At 40.4% G+C, this 21482-nt stretch overlaps 1 long non-coding RNA gene across 7 annotated transcripts in view; it reads left to right on the top strand.

Moving 5' to 3' along the window:
- LOC115493772 (uncharacterized) overlaps positions 1 to 20010 on the top strand; it is an 83862-nt gene extending 63852 nt beyond the window's left edge. For 2 of the 7 annotated variants that reach the window (XR_012053916.1, XR_012053915.1), the window contains 4 exons: positions 5055 to 5217; positions 8554 to 14727; positions 15945 to 15998; positions 16349 to 20010. This is a non-coding gene — a long non-coding RNA (uncharacterized lncRNA). The remainder of the gene's footprint in view (positions 1 to 5054; positions 5218 to 8553; positions 14728 to 15944; positions 15999 to 16348) is intronic. The other 5 variants (XR_012053921.1, XR_012053919.1, XR_012053920.1 and 2 more) reach the window with 5 other exon arrangements.
- The last annotated feature ends 1472 nt before the right edge of the window (positions 20011 to 21482 follow it).

Here is a 21482-nt window from a genome sequence, read left to right as displayed (position 1 = left end):
GATTAGCTCAGGAAGAGTACACACAGTGTTACAATTAGCATTCAAAGCCTATTCATCTGTACACTGGCACAGAGAACAGTCTCTGTGGGAGGCTTAACTGGGAGAATTATTCCTTCTTCTATGCTTATAGTTAGATGAGCTTTAAAGGATCCAAAGCCTTTAAAGAGACTTGGTCTTCAGGAAATAATTGAAGATGCTAGAAGCTGAGGTGCTTAGGAATTGTCAGGTCTCAGAGGGGCTGCTGTATTTGCTCTCTATAAAGCTTGGCATTTTGCACTACGAAAACATTTTTTAATCAGTAACACATATAAAGTAATGTCAGTAGTCAGGATTCAGTAGCCAAGGCAATGGAACGTGTTTTATGTGACAGTTCTGTCTGCAATGTTGTGGTTGCTAGTACAGATGTGGAAAACCACAAGAAATTGAATAAATTAGTAGTCCTATAGCAGTATAGATGTGCCTGTTTTTTCAGGTATAATAATATGCCCTGCATTTAAAGAAGACATTAAAATTTAAATAAATGGGGCTGAAATATCATGGAGTACCACAAGCATGTGATTTCCTAACATGGGATGTTGCATTAACAGCACTCTTGCATGCAGGTTTATCCAAACAAGGCCGAAGTCTGAACTTCCTTCTCACCCTTCTGTAACTGTCAATACCAGTGAACATTGACAGAAATCCAAAGGATACTTACATTGTTCCCACTCAACCAAATGCTATGTTGGGAATTCCAGACTCTCCTATCCCCATGTGTGGTGGCGTGTTTTTTATTCTTTCAGTGTCTGTTCATACACTCCCCCCACCACTATCTCCTCCCTTCCCTATTAGTTACTGTTCCTATACCCCTCCTCCTGAGTTCTTGTATAAAACCTTTGTTTGCCCTCCCCGGAGGGTCTTGGGGCTCACTGAATAAATCTATCCTGTTCACCCCCAAGTCCTGTGTCGCCTCCATCTGTCCCTGCGCCGACAACTGGGACTGCAAGCTTCACAGGGGGATCGGCCGCCCGTCTCCTTCCCTCGCCGCCCAGCACGCCCATGCTCGGGGTGTCGCGGTGAGAGGGTGCTGACCGCGACACAACACCCATGTAATGTGCACGAAACAAGCTATCTTCAGGTCTCGTCTGTGGGCAGGTTGGGGGACTGCCAGTCCTGCCGCATGCAATTTTCCATTTTTGTCCATGTGTCCTAGGAACCAAGGTTTTACAAGGACAGCCTCTCCATATGAGAATGGCTGGGGGCCAGGTCAGTGCTTTACAAGCTTCCCCTCAACAACAGGAAAGAAAAAAGCCTTAATGCTGTGGGGGAAAGTTGACTTCAAAACTCTCCTAAGTTCCCCAAGTCAATTTGGATTTTGTTGTCTTTTGACTTCCAAAAGATCTTTGTGTCTATTTTGTTACCACTGAGGTTATTTGCCCTCCAGCTACTACTTTACTGTCACATTGCAGGAGCTTGAATGCTTTAAACACCTGTCCCAAGGGTTGAGAATCCATTCAGGCTGTTCCTGACACCAGACAGATGTGGGAGTTAGGAAGGTTGCTTGTGCAGCCAGCTTGGCTTTCTACTCTTCAAGATTGCACCCTACCTGCATTTCTTTCCACTAATGCCTCTCTGAATACATCTTTGTGTATTAGCAGGATGGTACCCTCTTTGGTAGTCTTCAGGCTCCAACTGCTTTTAGCATTCAGAAATGCACTCTGAGATTAGTCTCAACTTCTTCCTCGTTAGCCTGCTTCTGCATCTCAGCATCTGCTGAGATCAAGTAATTCCCTTCCTTCATTTATATTTATATTTTGAAGGTATTTATAGATTCAAGCTATGGCCCCACGAGTTTTCTTTTCTCTAGGTTATATTTATAGATCTTTGATAAGCATCCCCTAGTATTTTGTTCTTATCTTCCAATGCTTATGTGTTGATTGTAAGCAGTTGCTTTGCTGTCTTCCGCCCTCCCCCCACATGATTTTGCTCAGCATTATTTTGTGTGGTGATACTAGGTCTCTTAACTATATTAATTGAAAATGAGGCAGCCCCAGTAGATCTAATATATAATCCTTCAACAATTCATCCCTGCAAAATAGTCTTAAACAGTTGCTATTTTCTTACCTTCTTACCTTCTGTTGCTGTTTCTCCTGCTGCTTGGGACAGGGACTGCTTCTAGCCGTCTTTATAGCACTCAGCACAGTGGATTTCCCCTTGCCTCTGGATTCCTTCTCTTGTTCAGTAATGTGAGATAATTAGAAGCAAAGGCAGCAATGACTGAAGAGTGAAGAATCATGTGTAAAGCCAGAATTTCACCAGCTCAGCTTTTGTAAAACACTTAATTTTCACACTGAACATTCCCAAACTGCTGTAACTGTAAGAGAGTTAGAATTGAAGGTGATAATGATATGGACTGGTGCAGATTTCCCTGAACCATATACAAAATCAGCAATCTAGGCTCATAAATTAAGTTCAATAGCTGTGAAAGTGCCTTGAATTATTTAGCTTACTTGTCCAGTGAGAACTGAAAATTATTAAACTCTTGCCAACTGATGTATGTACAATTTTTTTTCACAGCACATTTGTCCTTGTGTACAGTTGGCATATTTTTAAATAAACATGGTCCATCATCCTTCTGCCCTCTGACTTATTTTGAGCCTTTTTTATAGATTTTTTCTTCCTTTCCCCCAAATAACTTTGCTCTAATTTTGCCTCCAAGTTTCAGACAGAGCCTTGATTGTATCTTCACGAGTATTCTGACTTTAAAATATCTTAAGAATTTGTCTGTGTGATAATGTAAGCTAGTTTCAAGAAAGAAGAATATGATTTTCCTCTTAGTTTATTGTTTTTTTAACTTCTTGGAAAAAGTGAAAACTTAACTTGTTCTGAAACAACTGGGGATTTAGTTTACATCTGCCTAGGCTTTCCTCTGGTGAGAAGACATTTTCTTAAACAAGTAATATCAAGAGGAAGACACTGCTGTAATTTCAAATAGTGGTAGATAATAGGAATTTTGTTATGCAGTCTTACTGTTTTTAGGAATGCCCTTCTCTCTTTATCACTTAGTGGCTCCTGATAATAGTTGAAAAAGTTGATATTTATATGGACTTTACAGAATCTAGGAGATGTATGACATATTAGAAGTAGTCTGTTTTCTTAAGCATGTTTTTCAAAGGTTACCCTAGCCCAGAGTAACAAAGCTTAATATGTGCTTGTTGAAAGGTTTGTTTGGTTTTCTTTTATATAACTTCAAAAAGTTTAACATTTTAAATAAGTCAAAAAAATATATTCAGCATCAACAAATCTCATGGATTTATCTAGAATATTTCAGAACAGAGTAAAAGCACTTGTCACAGCAGAGGGGAGGATGGCACAGTGATTCTAACAGTGTGCTGTTGAGCCTGGACATCCTGTGCTGTTTTCACTTTTTGTGCTGCTTTGTGTCTCTGAGTGAGGGCTTGGGTTAGAAAGTCACAAAAGTCCAGTGGTGTGGAATAACTGAAAACTTGGAGACTTAAAACCTGTAATTTCAGTGACTAGTACACCTAGTACTTGTAAGATTAAGTTACACTTTATAGGGGAACTTTCTCTGACAGACTCTTTACACATTTTACATGTATATTTTGTAGCAGGGTTAGCAGTTTCCCAATATCGTCATCTAAGGCTGTATTTTAAAAGAGTCTCCTCTTATGTGTGCAAAAACATAATGGCCATAAAGCCCACTTTGCAAATAGGTCATTGCTGGCAAACCTGGAGGATGTTCGATGCATTTTAATTCTGTTAGTAGGAGCAATAACCTAATGATGGTAAATAAGATCATTCCTAGATGAGGAAACAAGGAATTCTTTGCCTAATAAATAATTTGTATAAGGAAATGCTTATTCAAGGTTGAAAATGTTTCCAAAGGTCAGCAAAAATCTTGGAATAAAAGCCTCCAATCTGTTGTCACTTTATCTTCACAAATCTAGGATGCTGCTGTAAGGTTAAGGTGTGGAGGTGCTGTGTGAGCTGATCTGCAGTACCATCAGCACCATAATATCTCTGCTTACTTCTGTAGCTAAAAAAAACAAAGCCCCTTTTCCCCCCTATTAGTTGTTGAGAAGTGGTAACCTAAATGTAGAACAAATTAAGTGTGCTAGCACTAAGAGATTTCCAAAAGGGCATTATACTAGTGACTGTAAAAGCCACGTGTGGCAGACCAAAAAAACACGTAAATCCCCTTGTTTCATGCTGTTACAGCTTTGACAGGGCCCTCTCTTGGGATAGTTGCTCCTAAGATGCACTAATTATAGCCCTTAAGTTCCGATGTTCAGTGGAATAGAGGAGTGAACTGACCTTTCCAGAAGGAAAAGATTAATGTTGAAACACACTGATTTCAGCAATCTATCTTCTCAAGGTAACCCCAGAGTTTATGGTTTGCTTAACTATACAGTGTTGATGTTCCCTCGAAAAATAACTTTCTTTCTGAAGTGATCTATGTAGCCAAACCAGTGTTCCCACTTATAAACTGAATTTTAATTGCCTGCTATCCCTCTCATATGTCTCTGTCACCTGAGAGCATGGAGCAGATGTTTTAATGCATTTGCATCCTAGGTGCTGCTGTGGTGGCAGCCAGAGAGATGTTCTCATAAAATCTTCACGGTAGCTCTTGTCTACAGTCATTCTGGGAGGGGCCTGACAACAGTGCAATGCTTTAGGAGATGACTGTAAGGGGGATAATGGGAGCCCTTATCCACTTGGCATCAGTTGTTTAAGTTACTCCAATTACATAGCAGTGATGGTAATCAGACAACCATGTCACATCAAGAATGCTAATTGGGTGTTGAATAGTAAATCTGAGCAAAGGAGAACTCGGTATCAGTATTAGGATCAATTCTTTACAGGGAATCTTTGGAGTAGACCATCTATGGAGAAACCATGGACATTTCATCACTTCAATTACCTGAAGTGACTAGACAGGGCTCTGGAGCAGCATAGAAATTTATTTTCTATTGACAATTCAGAAGCATCAGATGTATTATCTTACCTAACAGCTGGTGAGCCTGCTTGATATCCTCAGAATCTGTCTTTCCCAGGAAGATTGACAGCATCCTATGGGGAAAGAGGACTTTGTGACTGCCAAGCCCTTGGAAGTGCCCCTCATGGCTGCTCTGTTGTTCTGCATAAAGCAAGAACTGCATTTGCAGTTCCTCCTGCTCTGGCTCCAGGTAACCCAGCCTCCTCCTCCTTTCCAAATAGGTATGTAATAAAGTGCTTGCAGTGCTCTATGGCCAGAAAGATCATTGCTCCATTCATTGCTTTGCCCCATCTTGCTCGAAATGAATGGGATTAATGATGCTTCCAACTCTTCTATCAGGAGGTTATTTTGCAGTTTAATAAGTGCCAGAACATCCCTCCTGATACTGCATGACTTACATTTTTCATTGCTCAACTTCATCCAATTAATTTTACTTTAAAAATAAATTTTTTATAGTTTTGTGTTTTTACATGCTCTGAATATTTTTAGGTTGTGCTTGCAGTCCCCAAGTAGCCATTACTGGGAAATATTTTGTTCTTCTTTTTTTGGAAACTACATGCTGCATTTATATGTAAGCTTGCGATTACCATGAAGATAATAAAAAGTCATTTAAATTAGAACTGATTGGAAATTATAATCATGGGGCAGGAAGTCAACAGGAAGAGTAAGCCAAATCCTGTAAAGTTTTTAGGTCATTAGTGTTCAGTTATATAAATGCTGGCATTGGTGTGAGGCTGGGACTCTATGAGAGAACAAAAACCCCACATTAGGAGAAAGGGTCCCAAATGCTTTGCTGGACACAAGACTTTGTATTTCCATATATTGAAAGTATGTCAGAGCAGGAAGCCCTGACTGCAGCATACATGGAGACAGACATTCTCACTCAGGGCTCTAGGGGATCACAGGTATGCATCATGGGGTGTAGGCTGGTGCTGTACCTTGTCACTGTCGAGGCAGGATGGGAATGAAAAGATTCTGACCAGAAGGCTGCTGAGAGTAAAACTCTGGTTTATTCAAAATACACTGCTCTTTTATACAGAGCTTTGTGAGGACCAACTCCATTGGTTCCGAAATGAAAACAACCTACACCATTGGCGCAAAGTGCTTGACGCACAGTGATAGAACTTAACTATAAACAATGTGAAAAACAAGAGAGATAAAGAATTATTTACATTCTTCTCCAGCTCTTTCCCAGGCTTCTGCCTGTCTAGAAATTCTCAGTTTCTTTCTTTGACTGAATCTGAGACCCACAGTACCTAATTTCTCAACTGTAGGTCAATGACCTTATAGAAAGTTTGAAAAAGCTGTGGCAACAGACTGAGGAGACAGGAGGGCAAAAGGGTGCCCTGATCTGCCCAGGCCTACAGCAGTAGTGGGAAGGAGGACTGTCACAGAAGAAGGCTTTCAACAAAAAGTAACATTAATTAGCCCAGTGTTTTATTTCTTACGTGTGTGTAAGTGGCATTGTGACAGTAGACATGTCTACACCACTACTTCTGTTAAAAGATTTTATTATGCCTAGAAAATTGAAGAGGTGAAAAATCTCCTTTTTGAAGCTGCTAAAAGGCAAATTGCCAGCCTGAACAGAAAACAAATGTCAACCTGGCTTGCAAACCAAGAGGCCTTCAGTTTACAAAAAGTGCCAGGAAAGCTTTTCAAAAGGAACAAAGTGGTGTGGCACTACGCAATGACAGGGGGGTTTGGTGGTGTGCAAGAGATTTCCAAACACTATGATAGTGTGAAGTACATCCAGGCACAGACAGACATATTATCCAAGCCAGACTGAGCCATTGGTCGAGAAGGCAAAAGGGGTTCTGAAATAACCAGAGCCTTCAAGGCAGTTTGTAGGAGGTGGTGCATGCCTCAAAAATTACAGACTTTAAAACACTTTAAACCAGCCTTTTAAAAAGCTGGAGAAACAGTACAGTGTTCACAATTGTGTTATCTGCAATGTTAATTCTCATACCCAATGCTCCTATATTACCAATCCTACACAGGCAAGATCCATCATCCCCTGTACTACATGCAAAACACCTAACTATCCAAACAATATAGCAAGACTGCCTTGTGTGACTGTTCCTGCAGATGCAGGAACAGTTTATACTGACATCTTATCTATCAGTTTGGTCTGTTTCACAGCAGAAATGACACAAAGGATTTTATGCATGGTCAGATCCTCCACCCGTGGTGCGAATCAACACAGCAATACACAGATATTGCCTTTGGATAGATCTTCAGATCAGGAGATCCCATGGAAAATCTTCAGGACTGTTTGAAATTCCCATCTCTAGAGCAAATGCTTGCTTGTGTTGCTGTCCAGAAGTTCAGGCAGTCACCTGGTCAGCCTTCAGTCGTCACAGTGTTAGTCGGCTGTCTCTCCATTCCAGAGAGACTGGGGAGTGCCTGTTCCAGCCTGCCTGTCTTTCAGGAGACAGGCAGCTGAGAGATGATGCTGCCTGGCTGGTGGTGCTGGGACTGATCAGCTCTGCCATACACTGGAAGGTGTAAAGGGAGGCAGCAAGGTAGGCAGCATGGGCACACACCCCTGGGGCAATAGAGGCCTGAGTGCTGCCCCATTCCTCCCAGGGCAGAGCGGCTCTAGCCAGGGGAATCCAGGGGGAATCAGGTTTCCTCTCACAAGTGCCCAGGCCAGCACAGTCATGGCTGCTCCAAGTGAAGCCATGTTGGTGCATGCCTTTGGAAATATGGGAGGAGCAGAGGACCAAGCATTGTGGCCTGGGAAAGCAAATAGGTTGATGGCTGCATCATCTAGGGCAGGCAGTGATGCAAAGGAAGCTGTCAAGGAGAAAGTTGCCCAAGTGCAGGAGTACAGAGTGCTTGGCCGAGGTCCCTGAGCTGGCCCAAACTGTGTGCCAAGAGACCTTGCTCACAGAGCCACTGGTGCAGTGAAGAGCCCAGGCATAGTCCTAAGGGCATCCTCCAGTGCATGGAGGACTGTGTGGTCAGTGCTGACAGAAGCATCTTTTCCCTCTCCCTCTTTGCAAGGTTTTCAGAAATCTGGCCAGACCAGAACTAAAACAACATTAGGGCTCTTAAGGGCTTTCGAGTGCAATTTCACTGTTTATTGGCATTATTTTCATTACTTCTGGAGATTAACCATAGGGAGAGTCTTCTGTTCGACTGTCCTATGTAATTCCTTGCAGGCCGAACTGAATTTTAAAAACTGGATGGCATTTCAAGTATTGCTATTTAAAATAGATCTTTTTTCCTGTCTATTTTTGTAAAAGATTCCTGCTTTTCAAAACCCTTTTTCATTTGACATTTTCACAAAAATAAAATTTTCATGAGAAATGTTCATTTTCAATGAGCCTGGTCAGATGACACAAGCTTTCCATCAAATGCAGTAATTCTAAGATGAGAATTACAGTAATTCTAAGATGGAGAAAAACAACATGTGAAGATTAGAAACAATAAATTAGAAAAACAGACATTTTTTTTTCTCAAAACCAGCCAAATATTTTTAAAGAAGTCTATGCTTGGTTTATTCCTTTCATTGTAATGAACATGTGACAAATATGTTTTTATCCTCTTTTCAGGTTCTCTGATAACCGGGATTGGCAGGGTACTGGAAAGGATATGCCCATGCTGCTTGGACTTCTCCTGTCTGGCATTTCATGGCCTGAAACACAGTAATTTAGATACCTGCCTTCCATTGTCACTGCTGCAACACCTCTAATTTCAACCAAAGTTTAAAGTGCTTTAGTAGCTCTCTTGGTGCTATTACAAATTCCTGGAGGTGCAAACTTACTAGAAGCTTGTCCATAAAGGAAAAGGTGCCTGATTTTACTCTTTCTAACAAGAGAACATTTGTAACTAGAAAACACAAAAAAATTATGATGTGCCACTTCAAGACATGCAGAGGATACCAAACAATGCCTATTTTAGGACCCTGTGTAGCCCAACCACTGAGATTCAGGAAATACCATGCTGCTGCATTGGATGTTGTGGTTTGGTCCTCTTTGCTGTCTCTACTTTAACATTTTAATTTCTTACTGTTCTTACATCAGGAGTTCTTCACCCAAACCAGAATTTCTCACTACGTAAGCTATACAGAAATGATTACTGTGCCAAGTGATGGCAGTGTCCCAAGGTTTTCTGCTATGTCAGGACATCAGCCCTCTTCTTCTTGAAAAGACCTAAAATTAAATGCATTTCCTCATTATTAACTTAGTTCTGTGAGAGCTGGCAGCACTCAGACCAGAGTGGTCTTTCTGTATTAGGCCTTTCAACATTTTTGTGATCTTTTTATTGGGTGCTGCAAGGTGCATTTTTCTTTGCTCTGATTCTTGTGCTTAAAACCTGTTTTTGTAACAGAGTGTATATGAAACATTTTTCCTTCTTTAATTTTCTGTAGTCTGGCAGAGAACTAGCAGATGCTTTGTGTCATTGGATAAACTTAAATAGTATTTTATTGTCAGTAGTTAAATGGGAATGCCCAAAACATGAAAAGAAATAAGCATTTTAAATTTTTGAGTGGAATTAGAACTAATAAAACAAATATGCATCCTTCTGCATTAATGGGATTTAACACAAGTATGATTGGTCAAATGATAATGTAGAATGGAAATCCTGTATAATGGCACAAGTTCCTTGGAACAATTTCTTTGCTGGACCTTTGCATGCTTTTTAGCTGGTTGTTCTGATGGAAAACACACCCTTTCTACTTACATAAGTATCTTCCCAGCAGATACTTTCTTGCTTCAATGGCAATAACAACTTCTTTCTATTACAGTCTCCAGAACTCTTGAGGGTATTATTTTCCCACAAGATCAGCAAGTTAAATTGCCTGCCATGACACATCTGAAAATTATTCCATTCCCAAAGAGCAAGAGTGAAGCACTTCTCATAAAAGTAGCAATCCTTTAAGGGTACTTGAAGTTGCATCTTTTGGACCACTACTTATGGAAAAATTGTTCCAGGGATTTTTGCTGTTTAATTTTGAGTATTTTTAAGTTATTTTTCATTTCATTTTGTCTTGCATCTTTGGATAAATTACTGACATTTCTCCAAGCCTGACCAGTACTATATTGAAGATTACATGCAACCAGCCTTTTATTAAAACTTAAAAAATGACCATCAGGAGGTCAGACGCTGAAGAACTGTATTTCTCTCAGCTTTTCTAATTAATTACATAATGGACAGATTGAATTACTTAACTGTCTGAAGTGGCTGATATGTGTTTTACTGGGGTTTCTTTTAGGAAAGGAAGAGAAAAAGTTACGTAACTACAGAAAAAAAAAAAAAAAGAAGTGGAAAAATTTTGAATTGAGACTTATAAATTGTTTCACCAGAAGTAATAGTGACTCATACTTTCATTTATTTTACAGGGGATAAATCGGAGGTGTTTTGGCTGAGGAGCAACTCTTCCCTGTGGGGAAAAAAGGCCAAAAGCCAATTCACAGAAAGACAGGTTGAATACTAAAACTCAAGATGACAATCTGACAGCCACTTGGCATCTGCTCTCAGATGGCAGCCAGCTGGCTTCTCACAACAGTATATGCACCAGCAACATTGTGAGGAAGAGCTTGCTGAGAAAGGCGAGGCAGTCCCTGCTTTGATGTGACACCTCCTGTGAGGCTCCTCTTGTGCAGAGCCTGGTGGGCTGCTGCATCACAGCGGGGCTGCTCTGGCACTGCTGCCTTTCCCCACAACATGTGCACTCCCTGGCATCTGTAAGGAATTAGCAAATTACTGATGAGGGCTAATCACTATTAACCACCTGATTTTCTGGGCTTCATCCTGCTAATATGCAGGAGTTTATAGCTTTATGCAAGGCAGGGCCAACCATTTGACTTAAAGGACAACGTGACTGTGGGGTGAAGATTTCAGAATGTTGGCTCTGTGGACTTGGAATTGCTTTTGTTTGCACAGTGCCTTGCAGAAGATGAACCTACCTATAATTTTGATTCATAGTGGCAGTGTGGCTTTGATTAGATATTTTGCTGGAGAGAGCAAAATTTTCCATTCTTGTTCTGCTCTAGAACAGGTTGAAAAACATGTAGGTTGAAAAATAGTTGTCGTACAAAGCTGTCAAGCTTTGCTCTGTCATGGGGACACCTTGCAGCCCTATTATCAGGCCCCACTGACTACAGTGCTGAAAATGTGCTAGTGCTGGTGGTGTGTACTTCACTTGATGTGTAAGCCATTGTTCCCAGCAGGGATAAAAATAAGGGCAGGGAGAAATGCCTGCATCTACGAGCAAGGACAGTACTGCATCAAGAATGGACCTGAGGAGTCTGAACAGCTGCCAAATATGTATTAACTTCAGGTCTTTTTCTCTGTCTTCCTGCACCAGCTTTTTCAAGTGCTCTTGTTTTTGCACTGAGAATTCCTGTTCTATCTCAGGTTTACTGATAGCTGTCACAGACACACAGTCCATCATCTTAAGTATTTGCATGATCATGAATTCAGTGCACAACACTGAGAGCTTTCCACTTCTGGCAATTAACTTGAGATAAATAAAAGTGGTAAGAGGAGGCATTAAGTTACCCACCTGCAGAAAACTGGCTCTGGGCTGAGTGCTCTTGACAAATGAGTGCATCTGAGGAAGTGCTAATTGCAATGTATTCCTTAATGGTTTTTTGTTGATGCACAAATGATTGAGAGAATGGGAAGAAAATAAAAATGCCTCTGTCTTTTGAGTCACAGTGGAAAGTATACAGGAATTGGACTATCAGATGAAGAATATGCTAAGAACAGGGGAACAAGCAGAGGACTGGTGCCATGAATAGAAATCTCCATCTGTGCTCTGGCCATGGTCCAGACCGTATGACATAGTTTACCTGATACAGTGCCCATTTGGATCATTTATATAACATCATAGTTACTATGAGTAATGCAGGAAGATGCTCTGTGTGACCTGAGAGTCTCATGCTGAGAGTGAGACAGACACAATACAAAGGTTCATTTTTGATGCATACACGGGAAAAAGCAGCACTGGATCAGCTGAGGAACAAAGCTCAGGTAAAGAAGTAAGTGCTGATCTTGGCGATAAAAATGGCATGAGAAAAGACAAAGGATTGCTAGGTGGAGACAAAGTGCTGTGAAGTAATGGAGCCAAGGGTGAGGACTGAGAGTGCGACAGAAAGAATGAGATTAGACAGAGCTATGTGTCTCTAGGAAATGAAGTTACAAAGACTGTGAACTAGGAAGAAAACAGGAAACTGGGTTATAGGAGTGGGGGACTGTAATATACATGTATAGTATGCAGCTGGTTAAGCAGAAAATCTGACTTGGTATACTATATTTTCAAAGGCATGAGCAAAAAACAGAGGCAGGATAAAGACAAAAGTGTCTGGAGTAGATGCAACCAGTGCAGCGAATGCCTGACATGATGGGAGCCATGTGAGCTGGTTGGCACTGCTAACCCTCTTCGTGTGAGTTGGCTTGGGATGAAGCAGAGTTCATCAGGTAGGAGGAAAATGCAATGTGCTGGCATCCCCATGGCCATAACTAATGGGAGTGGTAAGAAATCCATACCCCCACACTTATCCTTCACCCTCTGTCCCCAAAATGACCATCAAGTGCACTTCTTGACTATAACACTATAAAGACCACTCAAAAGCGAGTGCAACAACACCAGATTGGAAATATATCCAGATTTAACTGCAACAGAGCTGCATTTAGCCCACTAAACCAAATGATTCCCTGAAGGACAGTATCACAATTGTGCAATTTCCCACTCTTAAAAGGGAAAATGCATACCATATGATACAGTGGGCATAGATGAGATCTGCTGGAGACAATTGCTGTTAACCTGCATTATCTCTTCTCCATGTTATATTGCAGTGATTATTTTTTTATCCATAGAGAAACCATAAAAAAATCAAAGAAAAACCAAAGGTTTTTTGCCAAAGGTAGAACAGATCCTTTGGCTCTTCAAATGCTACCCCTTTGGAGAAGGGAGAAATGCAGCCAGGATTGCGTGTGGAATATCTGGGGGAACAACACAAATGTTCTGACCTGCTGCACAGAATCTGCCCTATGCAGATCAGGAATGATGATTACAGCACATACCTGGCATCAGCCAAAGAGCACAGCTTGTTTGAAAGTCTCATTTACGGCATTATTTGGGTCAGTAGAAACCAGGAAGGAAATGGTTACGTGAATGTTTCTTCACTGTATTGTTTACAGGATACACAGGGAAATTTTTGGCTTCATATTTGGGTAGTTCAAAAGGCAGAGCCAGCATAGTTGCGAAGAAGAATTGGCAGCACTCAATTTGGCCATAGCAAAGGCAGATTTCAGTGCTGACTGCCAGAGATTACGTCTTTGTTCATCCTTTCAGTAGCAGCTCTGACAGGCTCCCACATCAAATCACTCCAGCTCAGGCCAGCAGAGCTATTCTGGCAGGGTTTATCCGCTTACATAAGTAGGGAAGAGATGAGATGCGACCTTGACTGGCATAACCGAGTTGGGAGCAGTCTCCAGTTCCAAAGCAGTTTTCTTGGCAGAACCATGCAGTTACCTGGATGACCTGGTTTGTTTTGTGAGGCTTCTAATATCTCTATTTTGCACTGTGGCTTTACTGTGGCTGCCTGCACAGACCTGCCCGTGGCTCTCAAGTCTGGATTTAGTGGCCATTTTAACCTGACTGGAGTCTCCTGGAGTGGGACAGCACAAAACATTGTTTCTCTACTGCATGTATTTATATGGTGGCAGTGGAAAATGCTACAGAGTGTTATATGGATAAAATTTTCTGTTATAAGGAGCAGAGCTATTCCAGTAACCCATATCACCGACTTGTTCTTATACAATGTAATTTGACAGAAAGTTCAAAACATCTTTTGGACTAGGATTGATGAAGGAAGGGCCAGCATCATTCAAACAATATTGGATTTAGATTTTCAAAAATCAGGATAAACTATTCTTCCAGTGGCCTAATCCTATTTGCTTCATTAAAGGCCTGCTGCATTGCAGGGAACTGCAATTCAGAGGACAAAATTCTTCAAACAGAAGAAAATGGCTTTAGCCTTTTGTGTGTGAGAAAGAGGGCAAAGAAAAGATTATGGAAGAAAAACTATGACACATTTGTTTTGAACCATTTAAACAGCTCTAGGCACGGGCTGTATTTTTCAGTATTTTCAAAATTATTTTTTATGCACTACAATAGAACTGGTAAGCAACTGATATAATTTGATGCTTTTATTTCTGTACAAGAGTGGTTTACTCATTATTTATTCCATGTTTTTAACACAAATTTATGTATCAGTAAAATAACAAATTGAGCACAGGTCTGAAGAGTTCTAGGTTATTCTCCTGACTTCTACTCCATCCTTTCTTTCTCATCTAATTAGACTTGGAGAAGCAGACAATAGAGAAAAGGTGGAATGCCAGCTGGAAAGAACTGCTAATGGCCTCTTGCCGTGGGAGCTGTCCTTCCTTAAGCTGTCTCTTGGGATGGGCACTGATTAGTGAAAGTCCTTGTGAACTGAGCCTGGTCTATTCTTGAGATGCATCTAAATCAAGATATGTGAACTTAAATCAGAACCTGAGGGTCTCCAGAACAGAGAGTTGGGAATTTGCTTCATCAGTCCTTTTAAACTAACTCTAGGCTATGGTTATCATCCACAGCTAAGAATCCTGAGTTGATTATGAGGAAAATACAACAATCAAAATCCTACTTAATTTAATATACCTGAAGTTAGATCAAGTTCCTTTGATGCCTCTCAGCAGAAGACCAGAGCACTTTCCAATGTTGCACTTTGACTGTAAGTTTTTCATAATTATTTGTTATAACTGTTTGTTCATAATTATTTGTTAGTCATGGCCAGCATTGAAGCCAAACAAGGTCCTTTATAATCATAAAATATTTCAGCTTATTCACCATCTCTGTTTCAACCACTGCTTACCACCACTGGGCTCTGAGATCAAAGCAGTTGCAATGACTACAGATGCACTGAAAGTTGCCAGGGAAAGTGGGAGAAGGAACTGAGCCTCAACACAGACTTATTTTTAAATTTAAATCCATTAAAGAGTGACAAATGACCTCATATCTTTTTTCTTGGCCAATTCTTTTCCTCTGAGATGAATAAATAAAACAAAGGTTGTGCAATATCTATTGTATTTTCCAGTTTAACTTCTATTTTAGGTTAATCAGGGAGGCAGATGCATGTAGTCTGACGGGAGGCATTAAGCTCAGTGAATATTTTTCAGTTCAAAACTTCACCCCTCCTTTAAGCAAAATATTTCAAAAAGAGGAGAGTGAGCAATTACCTGCTGCAGGAAACTTAGCAAATGTTTTTGATACTCATGGCACCATTTTTCCAGTACATCAAAGAAAAATATCACTCTTCATTAAATATGTCAATTAACTTATCACAGGATCTAATTGATATTTCAATTCCAGCAAATAACACACTTGCTTTTTTTGTTCTCCAGCTGCACAATATCTGACAGCTCACTGAGCAGTCAATGTTGTGAAGAAATAATGATCAGTTTTGTAAAGTCTGTCAATCATTCAAATGTTCAAGTTCTCTTTAGACAGAAAAAGTCTCAGAATTATATTAGATATTGTGAGTTTCAGTCTCAGGCAAACCCAGAAATATGTGAGAAAAATAAACACTTGAACAAAAAATTTTTAACTAGTTTATATGTATTTTGAGCTCGAAAAAAGATAATTCAATTGATTGATTCATTTTTAGAAATGGTTATGTATTTTTTAGCAGGAGTTTCAGGATTTTGATGTGAGCAGAAGCAAAATCTTGTTCTTGTATATGTGTTTCGAGTGGGAGTTTAGCCTGGAGTAGTCAAGGCTGAAGGACACTGTTTGTTTTTTAAAGGGTGGGAGAGGAAGAAACTGGAACATATTAGATCATATTCCAGGACTTTGAGCTTAATTGCCCTGTGATAAAAAGGGTGACAGCTACCATGGAAAATGGTCTGACATTTGCTTCAATTCCCGTAATTCGGTGTTCTTTCTGTGCAGGCCTGGTGCTGGTGTCTCTGCAAAAGTAAAGCAAGAAATCTCACCTAGATGAAGGTAACCTTCTGACAAAATATTTGATTGAGACTCAAGAGATCTGGATTAATTTCCAGGGCTTTCATCTGTACACATTACTTCCAAATTCACATTCTTAACTTTGCTATCACAAGTGGATGATATGTGATAGAGTCAATGTTTGTATGGTGACAGGTCTTTAAAAATACAGAACAGCAAAACAGCACCACCTCCAGAATCTAAAATTAATCTATGTCATAGAAAGGATGCATAAATAGCAGGGTTTTTTCCTAGGTTTGCATGTTTTCTATTAAATAAAAACTTTTTTTTTCAATTCATTTACATCTGAGTTATCCCAGTGCGAACTGCACTGAAAAATGTCTTTGCCACAGGTCAAATTAATATTCTCCTGGGAACATGGCTGAGTCCCAAACAGAAGGCACTGTGCTGATTCTACAGTGAGAGTTATTGCTCCTGAAATGCCGTGGATGGTGAAGATGAGGCAGGGAAATACACTTGCATTTGAACTTCAGACAACAGCTCACATTTTGCAAGGGAAGTTTTTAGAACATGTTTTGTATTTATTCTATTCTCTGTGGAAAATACTGTAAGGAAAAAATGTAACTTATCTCCCTAGGTGATTTCAGGTCTTAATTCTGATCTTTTTTCTTTATTTTTCTTAAAGCCTGGAAGGATTAACTTTAAGGGTTTCATTTTAGTCTAAAGTCTTTCAAATCAACTTGTAAGTCTGTGAAATAACAACCACTGTTTTTTTTAAAATTTTCTTTCCATTTTGTCAAAGCACGTTTTTCTTACATTCTTCTCTTTAGTATATACCCCATTAATGTAGTCAAATCATCTCACTGGCTTTAAAGACTCCCTCACTGTCTTTACTAAACTTTAACAATCCCAGGTCCCAGCTGAAAAGAGTATCCTCCATTTGTTTTGTGTCTTTCTTTGTCCTATTTCTGTCCTCTGTTTTCTCCCCAGAAAGCTCCAGGCTTGATTCAATTACCATTTTTAGAACTGCTAGAATTGATGAAATATGATAATAAAAATAGTAGATTGCTAATGCAGAGAAGCTCCTTATGTTTGATATCAAGTGACAGTGGAAAGCCTTCACCCATGTTCAGTTCTGCATTCCACCTCCCAAAACCATTCTACTTTGGAGAAGAGGGGCCACATTATTCTGCTCTAGTGCTTTCCACCAAAACTGGGTATCTCATTCTGATGTTGCTCATTCTGTGTCCCCCTCTCCCCTTCCTCACATTTCTTTTGGGCAGGGGCCTGCTGCTGCTGCCTGTGTCCTTCAGGCTGAAGGTTGGTGTCCCTCAGACCCAGTGCCTGGGGACTTTCCCCTGCCCCAGAACTCTTCACTACACATCAGTGGGTGGTAGTGGCCCAGAGTTTTGGCAGAAACTCAGGTTTTTGGAGACCCAAAGCCAATGATGAAGATGCCATCTATAGTTAGAATGTTGGGTAGTAACCACAGCTGGTGAGCAAGCTGGACACATTCAGCCTGTGTGAAATGTGGCTGATGAGAGTCATGGACATAGGCTGGGATCTCTGATTGCAGTGGAGTCTGGGGGAGCAACAAAGACTCTGATGGCCTTCAGGACAGCGACTTGGGAGCAGCCAATGCAATATCTGCAAAGACCCTACTGCCAGGGCTGGGGGAACCCCTAAGCAGTTCTTCAGAGATGCCTTTGTGATCTGGATTTTCATCTTGAGACCTACTTAATGAAGCTAAGCCAGGAATTGTTTTGACTGAGTGTCTGAGCTGGAATTCTTTGAATAAAATTTTTGTTTTTCTCTGCAGCCACTTAGAAGCTTGATTATTCCACCAGAGACATTTTGAGACCAATCCCATGAACATATTTTGAGCTTATTAAAAGCCTGTCTTAAAACTGGCGCATACAAGCAGCAATCAATGAAAACTTGGCACTGCTACACTGAACCACATTGTGCTGGCCATAATATTGATGTTTGCTGAATATTTACAGCATTAAAGCAATTTAAAAGAAACAAGCTCATTTAAAAGAAACAAGTTGGAAAGATCTTACACTGAAAGCAGTAAGTAAATTATATCAAATACCATATGAATTTTGATGCAGCATAAGTAAATCATTAAAGTCAGTTAGGGTTGTTTTGATAAAAGATCTGTCTGAGAAGTTCTGCATATAAGATAGTGAATTAATGTAGATTTTGGTAGCATAACCTTTTTTTTTTTTCCCCTTCCTAAGGAAGTGATTTCCAGAAGGTAAAGTGATTCAGAGCTGTGTTGAGCAAATGCACACAAGAGGTTAATTTGGTTTTGTTATATAAGTGCTACGCTTCACCTCATGGATGGATTCATGTCTGTGTCTAGAATGTAATTTTACTGCTGTGTGTCATAAAACACAAGTTGTTTTGGCAAGAAGAATAAATTTGTGCTCAAGAAAAGGTAGGTTTTCTTGATTAGCAAAGGCTCAATGTGTTCTCAGGAACAGAGTGCAGAACAAACCTTTTCCCCAGCTCTGATAACAGTAATAAATTGTAGGATAGTTGAAAAATGAAATTATTTTGTTCTGTAGAAAAATAAACCTAAAACATTTCTGCAATATTTTTATTACTTTACATATATTTCTAGTTAGGCAAGAAAAACATCCTTTAAAAGTCTTGTTTTATTTTAGTCTTGAAAGGAAACTCACCTGAAATTGAAAACATTGAAAATCTTATAGTCAGCACTGAAAATTTCTGTTTCAAAATACTTTTTGTATGCACATGTGAAGAATCAGCAAGTAACTGAGCTCCATATATGTACCTAGAATAAAGTATCAGCTTTCCCAGATGGAGAAATGAAAGCAATAGAGCAAATTAGCAACTTTCTTGGTATCTTACAGTCAGTCAGTGGCAGAGTTTGGCCTTCACAATATTCAAGGCCTTGTTTCAACCATTTCACAGAGCTTCGGTCTAAGGCTAACATTTTTTTTTTTTTTTCAGGAGTCATATTGGAAAACACTGTTTCTCCTAAGTTTGTCTGGTGGCTACCTGCTATGTATGATGCACAAAAAATATAGTCAGAGGGTAATTTATAAAGAACTTCAAGGCACAGACAACAAGAAATCTCCCACCGTGGCAAGGGCCTTAGTGTAGGCTTGTGCAGTGATCTCACTAAAGCCAGTCCATGCTCTAGTCTCCAAAAATATCAGATTGAGCTGATGATTTTTCTCAGTCTCAGGAGTTCCATGTAATTTGCACTAAAATCTTACTGGAATACTTAAGCATTTATGTAGTCTGTAGTATGTAACTTTTTCATATTGTTTCTTCTTGACACTTCTTTCAAGTGACCTGGAGAGATGGATGATAATCCCTGCATGTGGAACAGTGAGGTTCAGTTCACTCACTCCTGGGTGAAATATTCCCCTGCTTATGCCTTGGCAGATGGGAAGGACCAGCCTATGGAATACCAGACTGAGCATGGGGAGCTAAGGGAGAAGAAGCTGTGTTCATTTCACTCACTAATCAAGAATAATCACAGAAGTTCAAAATTACTACATTAGTCAGTGCCATGACAGCATAACAAACATGCATTCTATGGTAGTTAAATAAAATATTTAAGGGAATGTACCTGGCAGTGGCATTTGGTCCCACAAGGATAGGAAAGTTGGAAATGCACAGATAAATGGATTCCTCCAGCCTTTGTTCTAGGATTCAGAGTAATACCAGCAATAGCTGACAGTGGGTTTTCTTCACAGCAGGAGGTATCCATTTGGTTCTTACAGCTACTGACAATTCTTCGGTGATTTTTGTTGTTATATTTTTTTCTAATCCTATTTGAGTACCTGGTTTTTATGAGATTAATGGCTCACAGTCTGTGAGACACTTATTTAAGATGCAGGAAGAAGGATGTGTCTGCTAGACACATCTGTGCTCTGCAGTCTAAAATTGCCTCCTGTTGTGAGAGAGAGAGATAGAAAAAAGTGACTAGACTATACTTGAGCTGCTAACAAGCTACTTTGTAATCTTGCCCCGGACTTCACTAGCTGCCATTAAAAAGGGGAACTTTTACTGAGCTGTTGTTGGGTTGAATTGTGATATTTTCTTTTCTAAGTGGGGCTGTCAAAAGCTATATGGTTTAAGAACTCTTGTTTTCTCTGAAACGATGCTACACCTGCAATGGAATAATTCTGCTATCCATTGTGGTCTGTTACAACTGCATTAGAAACCTTTCTAATGGCAAACTCTTTTCCAGGGAAGCTAATTAATATTTGAATTTATTTCCCCTGGAAGTGAGATACTGACAGCAGTGACTGAAAACAAGCATTGTATCAGGCAGGGTTTGCTCTCTTTCTGTCATAAATCGTGTGTTTTTATGGAAGGCATAGAGCTATGGCACCTAATGCTGCCCTGTGATTTCTTGAATGTCTGTGATCTGCATTTTGAAGAACTAGTTCTGACAGCTTGCAGGGTCTCATGGAACTCCATATTCCCAAAGCAGTCTCAGTGTTATGAAAGAACTCTGTAGCAGACAAATGTACAGTAAGGTACAGCTGCACAATGCCTAATTCCTGATGAAATCTATAATGGATGTGGAACTAAATGTTCCTACAGAGCTGGACCCAGATGGCAGAGAATGAATCATAGGTCATCAAGGTGGGAAGAGACTTTTAAGATGATGCAGTCCAACTGTCCACTGCTACTCTCACCCCTAAACCACTAAACCATCACCCAGTGCCACATCCAGATGCCTCTTAAACACTTCCAGGGATGGTGACTCCATCGCCCCCCTGGGCAACATATTCCAATATATGTTATGCATCCTAACAGTAATTTTTGGTTTTTAAAATATCTAATCTGAATCTTCCCCATCTCAGTTTAAGGCCATTTCCTTTGGTCCTCTCACTGCAGGAACAGTGGATGGACTGGGCCTCACCTCATTACAATCTCCTTTCAAGTGGTTCTAATTTGCAATGAGTTCCCCTCAGCCTCCTTTTCTCCAGGCTAAACAAACCCAGCTCTTTAGCCATTCCTCATAAGACATGTTCTCTAGTCTTTTGACAAACCTTGTTGCCCTTCTCTGGACTCACTCCAGCACCTCAACGTTCTGTTTAAAGTGAGGGGTCCAGAACTGAAACAGTGTTCAATGTGTTGTTGTCTCATCAGTGCCAAGTACAGGGGGATGATCACCAGCTCTGGTCCTGCTGGACACACTATTCCTGATACAAACCAGGATGGCATTGTCCTTCTCTGCCACCTGGATACATGCTGGATCATATTAAGCCAGCTCTTAACCAGCACCCCCAGGTCTCTTTCTGCTGAACAGGTCTTGAGCCACTCATCCCACAGCCTGTGTCATTGCATGGGGTTGTGTGTCCCAAGAGCAGGACCCGACACTTTGTCTTGTTGAACCTCCTGCAGTTGTCCTCAGTCCATTGACCAAGTCTGCCCAGGTCTCTCTGTAGTGCCTTTCTATCCTTGAGCAGAGCAACACATCACCCAGCTTAGTGTTGTCTGCAAATTTACTGAGGATGCACTTGGTCCCCA

The sequence above is a fragment of the Taeniopygia guttata genome, chromosome 2 (assembly GCF_048771995.1).
Source record: "Taeniopygia guttata chromosome 2, bTaeGut7.mat, whole genome shotgun sequence".
NCBI classification, from domain to species: domain Eukaryota; kingdom Metazoa; phylum Chordata; class Aves; order Passeriformes; family Estrildidae; genus Taeniopygia; species Taeniopygia guttata.
This window is presented reverse-complemented; position numbering and strand designations above follow the sequence as displayed.